This window comes from Pteropus vampyrus, unplaced genomic scaffold, assembly GCF_000151845.1.
Source record: "Pteropus vampyrus isolate Shadow unplaced genomic scaffold, Pvam_2.0 Scaffold702, whole genome shotgun sequence".
NCBI classification, from domain to species: domain Eukaryota; kingdom Metazoa; phylum Chordata; class Mammalia; order Chiroptera; family Pteropodidae; genus Pteropus; species Pteropus vampyrus.
This window is the reverse complement of record NW_011889483.1, coordinates 854,801-867,379: the sequence shown is the minus strand read 5'-3', so window position 1 is coordinate 867,379 and position 12,579 is coordinate 854,801. Positions and strand designations below refer to the sequence as shown.

The 12,579-nt window shown below is 36.1% G+C and overlaps 1 protein-coding gene across 1 annotated transcript in view; it reads left to right on the top strand.

Moving 5' to 3' along the window:
• SPIDR (scaffolding protein involved in DNA repair) overlaps positions 1 to 12,579 on the top strand; it is a 435,467-nt gene that overhangs the window by 213,559 nt on the left and 209,329 nt on the right.

Sequence of the window (12,579 nt, the reverse complement as noted above, 5' to 3'; positions counted from 1 at the left end):
TCTTTGTTGTGCAGAAGATTTTTTTAGTGTAATATAGTTGATATAGTCCTTTTTATTTTTTTGCCTTTGGTGTCAAATAAAAAACCCATCACCAAGACCTGTGTCAAGGAGATTACTGCCTATGTTTTCTTCTAGGAGTTTTATGGTTTTAGGTCTTACATTCAAGTCTTTAATCTATTTTGACTTAAATTTTGTATATGGTGTAAGACAGGGATCCAGTTTCATTCTTTTGAATATGGCTGTTTCCCCACACACATTTATTAATGAGACTATTCCTTAATCCAGTATATATTAGTGACTCATTTGCCATAAATTAATTGGGTCTTTTGTGTTTTCCATATATAAAATCATGTCATCCGCAACAGAGACCATTTTACTATTTTCTTTCCAATTTGGATGTCTTTTTTTTTTTTTCTCCCATACCTAATTGCCCAGACTAGGACTTGAAGTACTATGTTGAATAAAAGTGGAGTGAGTGGGCTTCCTTCCTTTTGTTGTTCCTAATTTTAGAGGAAAGGCTTGTAGTTTTTCACTATTGAATATGTTACCTGTAGGCTTGTCATATACAGTCTTTAGTATGTTAAGCTACGTTCCCTCTATATCCAGTATGTTGAGTTTTTATCATGAATATTGAATTTTGTTGAATGCATTTTCCGTATCTATTGAGATGATCATATGATTTTTCACCTTCATTTTGTTAATTTGGTTGGTCACGTTGATTGATTTGCAGATGTTGAACCTTTCTCGCTTCCCTGGAATCAGTCCCACTTTATCATGGTGTGTGATCCTTTAAGTGAATTGTTGTATTTGGTTTGCTAATATTTTGTCAGGGAGTTTTGCATCTATGTTTATCAGGGATATTAGCCTATATTTTCTTCTCTTGTATTGTCCCTGTTTAGTTTTAGTAGCAGGGTAATGCTGACTTCATAAAATGGGTTTGGAATTGTTTCCTTGTCTCCTGTTTTTTGGAAGTTTGTGAAGGTTTGTTATTAATTCTTTAAATGTTTGGCAGAATTCACTATTGAAGCCATTTAGTCCTGGACTTTTATTTGTTGGGAGGCTTTTGATTACTAAATCAGTCTCCTTACTAACTAATTAATCTGTTCAGGTTTTCTATTTCTTAATGATTTAATCTTAGTAGGTTGTAATATACATTTCTAGAATTTACCCGTTTCTTTTAGGTTGTCCAATTTGTTGACATATAATTGTTTAGAGTAATCTCTTGATTCTTTATATTTGTGTGGTGTCAGTTGTAATGTCTCCTCTTTTATATCTAATTTTATTTACATGAGGTCCTCTTTTTTTTTGTAAGTCTAGCTAAAGATTTGACTGTTTTGTTTATCTTAAAAAAAACAGCTCGTGGTTTCATTGATATTTTCTATTGTCTTTTTAGTCTCTATCATATATTTTCACTCTGATTTTTGTTATTTCTTTTCATCTACCAACTTTGGGCTTAGTTTGTTCTTCACTGTTTTTTTACAGTGTAATTAGGTTGTTTAAGATCTTTTCTTTTTTTAATGTAGGCATTTATCTCTATGAATTTCCCTCATAGAACTGGTCTTGCTACATCTTATTAGTTATAGTATGTTATTTTCATTTTAATTGGTCTCAGGTATTTTTTTATTATTATTATTTTTGAATCCTTTGGTTGTCCAAGAGCATGTTTTTTCATCTTTATGTATTTGTGAATTTTCTAATTTTCTAGCTGTAATTGATTTCTAGTTTCAAACCATTGTAGTTGGCAAAGATGATTGATATGATTTTAATCTTAAATTTAGTATGAACTGTTTTGTGTCCTAATATGATTTATCCTGGATTATGTTCCCTGTGCTCCCAAAAATAATGTGCATTCTGCTGTTCTTAGGTGGAATGTCCTGTCCATGTCTCTTAAGTCCATCTAATGTAACATATCTAAGTCCAATGTTTTCTTATTAATTTTCCATCTGGATGATCTATCCATTATTGAAAGTGGAGTATCAAATTTCCCTACTACATATATTTAGGTGCTCATATGCTGGGTGCATAAGTATTTATAATTTTGTATCCTCCTTATGTATTAATCCCTTTATCATTATATAATGACCATCTTTGTTTTGTTGTTGTTGCTGTTGTTACAGTTTCTGTCTTAAAGTTTACTTTTTCTGATATAAGTATAGTTTCTCCTGCTTTCTTTTGGTTTCTATTTTTATGGAATACCTTCCATTCCGTCACTTAGTCTGTGTGTGTCCTTAAAGCTGAAGTGAGTCTCTTGTAGGCAGCATAATGTTGGTCTTTTTTTAATCAATTAGCCACTCTATGTCTTTCCATTATAGAAGTTAGTCTATTTACATACAAAGTTATTCATAGGTATAGACTTACTACTGCATTTTTTAAAATTATGTTTAGACTATTTTGTATTGTTTTTTCCATTCCACCTCTCTTCATGATTTAATGATTTTCTATAGTGGTATATTTTGATTCTTTTTTATCTTTTATGTATCCACTCTGTATTTTTGTTGTATGGTTAGTTACCATGAGGCTTACATAAAACATCTTATAGTTCTAACAGTCTATTTTAAGTTGATAACTACTTAGCTTGAATGCATGCAAAAACTAAATTTTTATACTAAACTAAAATTTTATGCCCCACATTTTGGCATTTAATATCACAATTTACATTTTTTTATATTTTGTATCCATTACATATTATTGTAGTTATAGTATTTTTAATACTTTTGTTTTTTAACCATTATACTAGAATTATAAGTGATTTACCCACAACTATTACAATTTTAGACCATTTTAAATTAACTATATATTTACCTTTATATCTGAATTTTATACTTTTATGTTCTCATGATACAAGAGTTCTCTCATTTCAATTAAAGAACTCCCTTTAATATTTCTTGCAAGACTAATCTAGTGGTAATGAACTGCTTTGGCTATTTTGAGTGGGAAACTCTTTATCTCATCTTCATTTATGAAGAACATCCTTACCAGGTAGAGTATTTTTGGTTAGCAGTTCAAATCTTTCAGCGCTTTGAATATATCATTTACTTCCTCTGACCAGTTAGATTTTTGCTGAAAAATCCATTGATGGTCGTATAGGGCTTCTCTTATTATAACAAATTAGTTTTCTCTTGCTACTTTTAAGAGTCTTTCTACATCTTAAAGTTTTGACAATTTAATTATAATGTGTCTCAGTGAGTGTGTTTTTGGTTTTCTCTCATTTGGAACTTCTGGGCCTAGTTTCTTTCTTCAAGTTAGGAAAGTTTTCAACCAGTATTTTGGCCAGTTTATTTCCCTTTCTTTCTCTCTTCTCTCTGTGGGACACCTATTATGTATATATTGGCCCCCATGATGTTCTATAAGTCTCTCAAATTATCTCCCCTTTTTCGTTCTTTTTTAATTTTGCTCCTCTGAATGAATTCTACTTCCCCGTATTCACATTCATTGATCCTTTCTGCTGCTTGATCTAGACTGTTTTTGAACCCCTCTAATGAATTTTTCTGTTCAGTTATTCTGTTATGACTTCTGTTTTGTAATTAAAAAAATTTTTCTGCCTCTTGTTAAAACTCTCACTTCGATCGTGCATTGTTCTCTTGACCTCTGTGAGTTTCTATTTGACCATTTTTTTTTAACTCTCTTGTTGGATAAAACACTTATCTCCATTTCATGAAGGTCACTTTCTAGAGATTTATCTTTTTCTTTTGTTTGGAACATGTTCCTTATTTCTTCTCTTCCTCCTCCTCTTCCTCCTCCTCCTCCTCCTCCTCTCCCTCTCCCCCCTCCCCTTCCCCCTCCCCTTTTTTTGGTTTCTGTGCATTAGATTAAGCAGCCACCTCTTCTAGTCTTAACACGCTGGCCTCTTATAGGAGATGCACCTTGTAATCAGCCCAGCTTGAGTTCTTGGTTATCTCTTTGTTCTTAGTGGCTCCCGCTATTTGAGGATTTGCCAAAAACATTCAGTGTCCCAAAGTTTTCAGCCAGTATTTCATAAGGAACTACAGTTGATCCTTGAACAAAATGGGTTTGAACTGCATGGGTCCACTTATATGCAGATATTTTTCTGATGACCCACACAGTTCAAACCTGTGTTCAGCTGTCAACTCAGCAGTTGGGAATCTGCATATGTGGAGGGCTGGCTGTAGTTACGTGCAGGTTTTCGGCACCACTAACCCCTGCATTGTTCAAAGATCAACTGTATTAACTGCTTGCCCCTTTAGCTCCCTGATGCAGGCTAATTTCATGTAGCAGCTGGAAAAGTCGGGATGTTAGATATGCATGGACAAGCTCTTTGATTGCCAAGATTCTCCTTTTCCATAGCTATGACTCAGATTATTAATAGCTACCTAATTTGCTTATTCAAGGAAATTAGGAAAATTCCGTATGTAAGTGCCCAGAAGGCTGCCAGTAAGTAATGGCAGCTCAGTAAATGGTATCTGAAGTTGAAGTATAAATATTAAGTTGGAAGCCCAAACAGTGGCATTCTGGTTTATTCAGTTCACCCCTTGTCGCCTTCTGTTTCTCCTTCCTGGCAGGCACCTCATCCCTTGCTTATCTTATCTGCTGAGAGACTCATCACCCCTGGGACCACCACCTCTACCCCAATACTTCTGATTCTTACTAGACTTAACTTGGCAATTCACATGTTTGTTTATGTATCCTTTGCTGTTCCAAACTATACTTTAAATTATTTTTAAAATAGAAGATTTCAGTGAGTGTGGAAATGTACATGCAACAGAAGCAAGCAGGCAGAGGTAATGAAGGAGACACAAGTCAGTGCCAAGGCTCAAAGTACTGCATGTAAACAGATCCAGTACACATGAAAAGCACTGATAGATCTTGTAGTGATAACTCAGAAAAGTTTTCATATTAGGACAAAGCAATAATATAGAAATAAGAAAATATAATATAGCAAATATAATAACCAATTTAATGGAGATTATTTCTCTTAATATCTGTTAGTGCAAAAGCCGCTAGCATTAATGCTCAGGGCTATTCAGTGAGATTGTGGGCTTTATAATTATTGGCTCTTTTATCATGGGAATATTTTAAGCATCTCTGAAACTAGTTCCTAAATGAGTGAAATGGAGGTAAAAATACTTAAAGGTGTATGTTAAATTTAATGACACACGATGTCTACTACTACCTTGTGAGTATAGCAGATGCTCAATGAATTTCAGCTGATAGTCTTATGGGAGCTACTTTGTAGGGAACTAACTGCCTTTCCCATGCTGCTTTTAAGATTTTCTCTTTGCCTTTAACATTTGGCATTTTAATTTTGATGTATCTTGGTCTGAGACTCTTTGGGTTCACCTTGTTTGGGATTCTCTGCACTTCCTGGGCCTATATCTCTACTTTCACGAGGTTAGGGAAGTTTTCCATCATTATTTCTAGAAATAAGTTTTCACTTCCTTGCTCTCTTCTTCGCTGGTAACCCAATGATATAAATGTTGGTATGCTTGATGTTGTATCAAAGGCCCCTTAAACTATCCTCATTTTTTTAGATTCTTTTTTCTTACTGCTGTTCTGATTGCATGTTTTCTGCTACGTTACCTTACCTTCTAAATCATCTACTCTACTGTTGATACTTCCTAAGGTATTCTTCATCAGTTATTGTACTCTCCATTTCTGACTGGTTGTTTTTGTTTTCTATCTCTACTTTTATGTTTTCTTTCTCTGTTAAAGTTCTCACTGAGTTCATATACTCTTCCTCTCAGTTCATTGAGCTTCCTTATAACCAGTGTTTTAAACTGCATCTGGTAGATTGCTTGTTTCCATTTTATTTAGTGCTTTTTCTAGAGCTTTGTTCTATCCTTTCATTTGGGACATGTTTTTTTGTCTCCCTATTTTGGCTGCCTCCCTGTATTTTTTTTTCTATGTATTAGGTAGGGCTGCTATGTCTCCCAGTGTTAGTAGAGTGGTCTTATATAGTGGGTGTGCTGTGGGGCCCAGTTGCACAGTATTCTCTGGTCACCCAAGCTGGGTGTTTCAGCTATGTTCCTTGTATGGATTGTGTGTACCCTCCTGTTGTAGTTGAGCCTTGGTCACTGTTTGCACATCAGTGGGAGGGACTTATCCCTGGTTGATGAGTTAATGAGGACTGGCCAGTGAAGGATTAACCCTACAAAGTAGGATTCACTTTAGCAGAACTCTGGTGCCTGTCCAGTCTGTCCTTTGGGTGTGTTGTCCTCCAGTGCAGCCCTGGATGGTGCTTCTGCTTGATCTGGCTTACCAGCCTCTAGGCCTCCCAGGAGGGGCCTGCCGCAGGCAGGTTCAGCCACAACTTGTGCCCTGCCCAGCACCACCTGGCATGATCCACCAAGTAATCCACAGATGGCTACCACGTGCACTGGGATTAGAGGTGCCTAGAGAGGCACCACTACCGCCAGGTTTGGCGCTGCTCAGTGAGAGGTACAGGGCATTCAAAGGCCAGATGCTGTTTGTTTAATAGTTTTGTGAACCTTTGAGAGATTTTAGGAACATCCACAGCATGAGCGAAGACAGGCCATATGTATGGAAAAGCCTCTGCAAGCATCTTCAGTGGAACTGAAAGTTGGGTGGGGCAGGTTGACCAGTGTTAACTATATTGATGGAGACTCAAGATATGCCAGCTGACTGCATCTACAAGCCTGGAGAGGGGAGGGCTGGACAAGAAAACCATTTCCTCTGCCAGCACTTCTCTATGGGAGAAATCTGCCCCTCCAGCCCTGGCCCTGAAGCCAGACAACTCAGTTTCACCCCTTATGTCTCTGACGCATCTCGAGCAGCTGCCCTAGCACTAGAGAATAGAGCAAGTGAGTCGTCAACAAATAAGTTTGTTCACAGGCCCTTTAAGAGGAATTACAGTTCCCTCTGTCTAACTCAACCATAGTCTCAACTGGTTTTCATAGCCAAAGGTTGTGGGGACTTCTCTTTCCAGCACTGGAACCCTGGACTGGGGACCCTGATGTGAGGCTGGGACCCCTCACTCCTTAAGGGGTACCTCCACAGCCAAGATATCCCTCCCCATTTTTAACTGCCAGACACAGGTGTGGAACCAGCTGTTCTATGTCTCCACTCGTCCTACCATTCTCAAAGTGGCTTCTTGTTTATGTCCTTAGTTGATTGCTGATTTGTTTTATTGATGGTTTCTTTTACTGTGCAGAAGCTCTTTAGTTTGATATAGTCCCATTCATTTATTTTTGCTTTTACTTTCCTTGCCATCGAGGTCAAATTCATAAAATCCTCTCTAAATTCAAGGTCCATAAGAATAGTGCCTCTGTAATAAATAAATGCAATTTATTGTTTCAAGTTTTTTATTTAGGTTTTTGATCCATTTTGATCCATTTTGATGTGTGGGGACACATAGGAGTGTAGTTTCATTCTTTAGCTTGTGGCTTTTCAGTTTTCCCAGAAGAGACTTTCTTTTCTCCATTGTATATTTTTGTCTCCTTTGTCAAAATTATTTAACCCTGTATATGTGGGTTTATTTCTGGGCTCTCATTTCTGTTCCATTGTTCTTTCTGTCTGTTTTTTTGCTAATACCATGTTGTTTTGATTATTGTCGAATTGTAGTATAATTTGAAATCATGCAGAGTGGTAACTCCAGCCTTGTTATTTGTCCTTATATTTCTGTTATTTTTATTTAGTCATGTTTTATGGTTTCCTGCCTCCGTTCTCTCTCGTTTTATGTTATGTGTCTCAGTTCTGGATTTTTGTGTGAGGTTATCATTAAGTTTCTGTAAAGGAAAGTTATATTTATACAGAAGTCCTTTTTCTTCTGCTTCTGCCTTATCTCCATTGTCCTTTGCAGATTCAGTTCCTTACCTTCTCCCCTTTTCTGTTTTTGTTGTCTCATATTATCCCTGTTTATGCTGTATGTTCATTTCTAGGTTGCAGTAGCTGTTGACTTCTTCTGTTTTAAAGATTTTTTTTTACCTTTAACCATTGTGTAATACTTAAGCTTATAATACTCTGTTCTTTTTTTTTTTAATTAATTAATTTTTTTATGGTGACATTGGTTAATGAAATCCAATAAGTTTCAGCTATACACTTTAACGGGCAGGCATATATATATTTACACTGTGTGTTCACCTCCCATAGTTAGATTTCTTTATGTTACCACATATTCGACCCCCTTTACCCCATCTAACTCCCCTCTGCCCTCTTCTCCCTCCCCTCAGATAACTACTAGTCTATTGTCCATGTCCATGAATCTCTGTTTCTCCTGTTCATTTGTTGCTTTTAGGTTTATATTCCACATATAAGTGATATGTGATTTTCATCTTTTTCTGTCTGGCTTATTTTGCTTAGCATGATTATCTCGAGGTCTACCCATGTTGTTGCAAATGGCAGTATTTCATCTCTTTTTATGGCTGAGTAATATTCCATCATATATACGTACCACAGCTTCTTTATCCAATTGTCTATCGTAGGACACTTTGGTTGCTTCCATGTCTTGGCCACTGTAAATAATGATGCTATGAACATCAATGTGCAAATATAATACCCTGTTCTTAATAAAAGTTGTACTTTCCTGCTTCTGTTAGTCATCTTACTCATAGTTATCTATTTTTTCATTCTTTTATTTCAGGTAGAATGACCACCTTCAGTATTTCCTATAATGTAGGCCTCGTGGTGGAAAATTCCTTCAGCTTTTGTATGTCTGAAAAGGTCTTTATTTCTACTTCATATCTAAAAGAGAACTGTGCTGGATATATTATTCTTGGGTGGTAATTTCTCTCTTTCAATAGTCTGAATATTTGGTTTCACTCCCTCTTAGTTTGTAATGTTTGTGCTGAAAAGTCTGATGATAATCTAATGGGTTTTTCTTTGTAAGTTGCTCCCTTTTTTTCCTTGGCTGCTTTGAGAATCATTTGTCATTATTAACAATTTTTAATATAATCTGTCTTGTAGAAGGCCTTTTTGGGTTAAGATAATTAGATGTTCTATTTGCTTCTTTGTTTTGAGGATCCACTTCTTTTCATAGGTTTGGGAAATTTTCGTTGAATATTTATTTGAATAAGCTCTTTTATCCCTTCTTCCTGTCTTCTCATTCTGATATACCTATTATTCTTATATTATTTTTTTCTGATGGTGTCAGATAGTTCTTGTAGAGTTCTTTCACTTTTTTTCACTCTGAAGTTTCTGTCTTCTTCCATCTGCATCATTTCCAGATTTCTGTCTTCTGTATCATTAATTCTTTTCTCTATCTGGTCAGCTCTGTTTCCTAAGAGTGCTATTTCATTCTTCATCTCTAAATGAGTTCTTCATCTCTAGAAGTTGTATTTGGTTCTTTTTTAGACTTTTATCTTCTTAATAAATATTCTTGTTGTTCATTGATTTTCTTTCTAAGCTCTTTGAACTGTAGGTCAGAATTTTCTTACATCTCATTGAGTTTTTTCAGAAGTGCAATCTTGAATTTTCTGTCATTTAAATTGCATATTTCTGTATCTGTTCTTGATTTCTTTTCATTTTCGTTCTGAGATAGATGCCTTGTCACCTTGGTTGTTTGATGTTTGATGGACTATTTCTTCTCATAGGCATTAATGGGAATGTACTCTGCTCTTTTCTAAAAAAAAAGAAAAAGAAAAAAGAAAATGTATTATATTGTGATCTCTTCTTAGCAGGTTTATAGGAAGAGGTTTTGCTTTTGATTTCCAGTAGGTGGAGCCCACACCTCCTGGATCTCTGCTTTGAGGTTAAAAATGCCCTTTATTCTCTGGTGGGATGTTTTTCTCCTCTGTGTCCAGGTTTCCTTTGTTCCAGGGTTCCACCCCTGTGAAAAGATGTGAGGGTGATGAGAGTCTGAGCCTTTATAAAGGCTCTGAAGTCCCATTACTGCCCCAAGAGTCAATTTCAGTAGTCCACTGACTCTCGGGGCAGTAATGGGACTTTATAAAGGCTCAGATTTTTAGTTCCTTCTAAATTAGCTTGACTAGGTGGGTGTAGTATTCAGAGAGGCCAGTAGTGTATGTTGCTGTTTTTCTTCCAGAAATGTTGTCCCTCTGGTTTCAGCTGTTTTATTTCTTATCACTGCCTGGGTCACTGGTGGCCCTGGGACACTGGTGACAGGAGTGTATGTTTCAATTCTGCTTATGCAGATTCCCCTGGAGCTCGGTGGTAGCTCTGGGAGGATGCAGGAAGTGGAGGGTGCATTCCTGGTTGGTGGAATGAGAGGACCAGACTCAATGACCCAGCTTTCTGCCCTCCACACTCAGTCTCTGCCCTGCTCTCTACCGTATCACTGGGCTACCCTATGTGGAGTATGCTGATTACTCAGGCAGGATTGTTTGGGGCTTCAAAGAGCTAAGAAACTGCCTATAAATTCTCCCCTGCTCCCTATCTTGCAGGGTGCTCTTGGCTGCTTTCTGCGGCACTTTTGTTCTTCTCTCCTGTTTCACCTCTCTGACTCATTTGTTTGGCCCACCTTCGGTTGCTCCAATGTGCAGATTTCTCATAGATGCTTCTCTGTGGGTTGGGTGTTATTTATTGGATGTTGATGTTCAGCTTGTTTTAATTTCAAGGGGAGAGATCAGGGGAGATCCCTCATGCTGCCATGCTTTTGATATTACTATTCATTTACTATTAATGAATGCTGCTTACTGTCGGATACTGTGCTGGGCACTGAAAATGTGGAGGTGAATATAAAGAAGGCAAGATGGATTTACTATCCAAAGTAGAAGATTAGGAAGAAAGTGGTTTAAGCAGTTATTTTATTTAAAATGTTATAAAACAATGTTCATAGAATAGTTTATTATATCTTAGACACAAATATATTTGTCTCTTATTGTGTGGGTTAACTATTTGATAAGATGAGTATGTTCTAATTTAATAATCCAAAGGAGAAATGTCCTGAATCTCTAAATTTATAGCATGGGTCACTTTATTAAAATGTAAGTTTTGTACTTAAAGCTCTCCAGCTCTTACAAAGAGGAAATTCTAAGCATGCTTTGTGACATGTACTGTTAGTGGCTTGTGGATGGATGGTGTAAAATATTGAAATATTGAATAGCTGCATTCACATTAACCGAAAATGTACAATCTTAGATCAATGTCCTTGTTTCTCTCAGTGATCTGCAAGAATTTCGTGTGTGCTTCCTCAAGTGACCTATATTGAATTTCAGAGTCTGTCTTATCCAAAAGTCTGCCAGCCAAGTCAACAGGAAGGGTCCAAGTATCTGATTCCTGAAGTCATTTGAGAAGATTCTTCTTCATTCATTCATAGTGATTAATCTCTTCATTGGGAATGAAGCTGGTTTGCCAGAAGAAAACTACAATTCTCATGTGTTCGCAGGGTCATTTGATATGCAAACTTTAGACACTTTAATACTAATTTTATTAAACTTGTCATTACTTTTCTGATGAAATTTCGATAAATGCAACCATTCTTTGTATAGAAGCAAAAGTTAGGGATGCTAAAAAGTTAATTCAAAATAATTGGCAATGAAGGATCTTGAGGCCAGCTGCCAACGTGGGATTATTGAACAGTGGGATGGTAATTGCAGAAAAGGTAAAGGCTTTTTTTTGAAAGAGAGCATAAGAATCACCTGCACTGGAGCTGTCTTTGTGACGTGGCATTGCTCTTCAGTGTACTCCAAGTGATATTATCTTTTAACTAACTTCCATATCACAGTGTTCTGAGTAAGTAATACTGTCTTTTAGTCACTGCATTTCATTTAATTTGTAGTTAAGAGAGAAATCTAGAGAAAAAGAAATATATTTAATATTTATACATATATCTAAGTGAAAAAAATGGAGAATTGTAATATAGCTCTTAGATTCCAAGATTCCAAAACTAATGGTAAAAAGAAGTACTTAGGCATGAGATTTTCTGAAAACGATGGTACATCTTGATAGGTGCTTGGCTTATACAAGTGTGTACATTTGTCAGAACTCAGCATATGTTCATATAAAATTTGTGAATTTCTTTGTATGTAAATTTTACCTTTAGAAAACTTTAGAAAATGACAATAGTGATTGTTGCTGCCTTGGTGGATATGGAAGCCCAAGTACTGGTGAAGGGAATCCCAAAGCTCTTCCCTGACATTTCCTCATGTTTCTGCATAAGCTGCCTTGTCTTTCTAAAAAAATTTCCTCCTTTACAGTCTACAGAGGTCACTTTTTCAAGATTGGAAGAGTTATTTCATCCAATTCATAAGAACAAACACAAAAAGTAAAACAAAATTGAGAGACAGAAAAATATGCTTCCAACGAAGGAACAAGAACAAACCTTGTAGAAAAATTCTAATGAAACAGAGATAAGTAATTTGCCTGATAAAGAATGCAAAGAAATGCCATAAGGATGCTTACCAAGCTTGGTAATAGAATACAGGAGCTACGAGAGAATTTCAACAAATTACAAAATAAAGAACCAGTCAGAGATGAAGAATACAGTAACTGAAATGAATAATCCATTAGAAGGAATAGAAATCAGATTAGTTAATACAGAAGAACAGATTAATGACATGGAAGACAAAATTGTGGAATCACCCAATCAGAACAGCAAAATGAAAAAGAATTTTTAAAAAATGAAGATAATATAAGAGGTCTCTGGGATAACATAAAGCATTTTAATATTCACGTAATAGGAATTCTGAAAGATGAAGAAAGAGA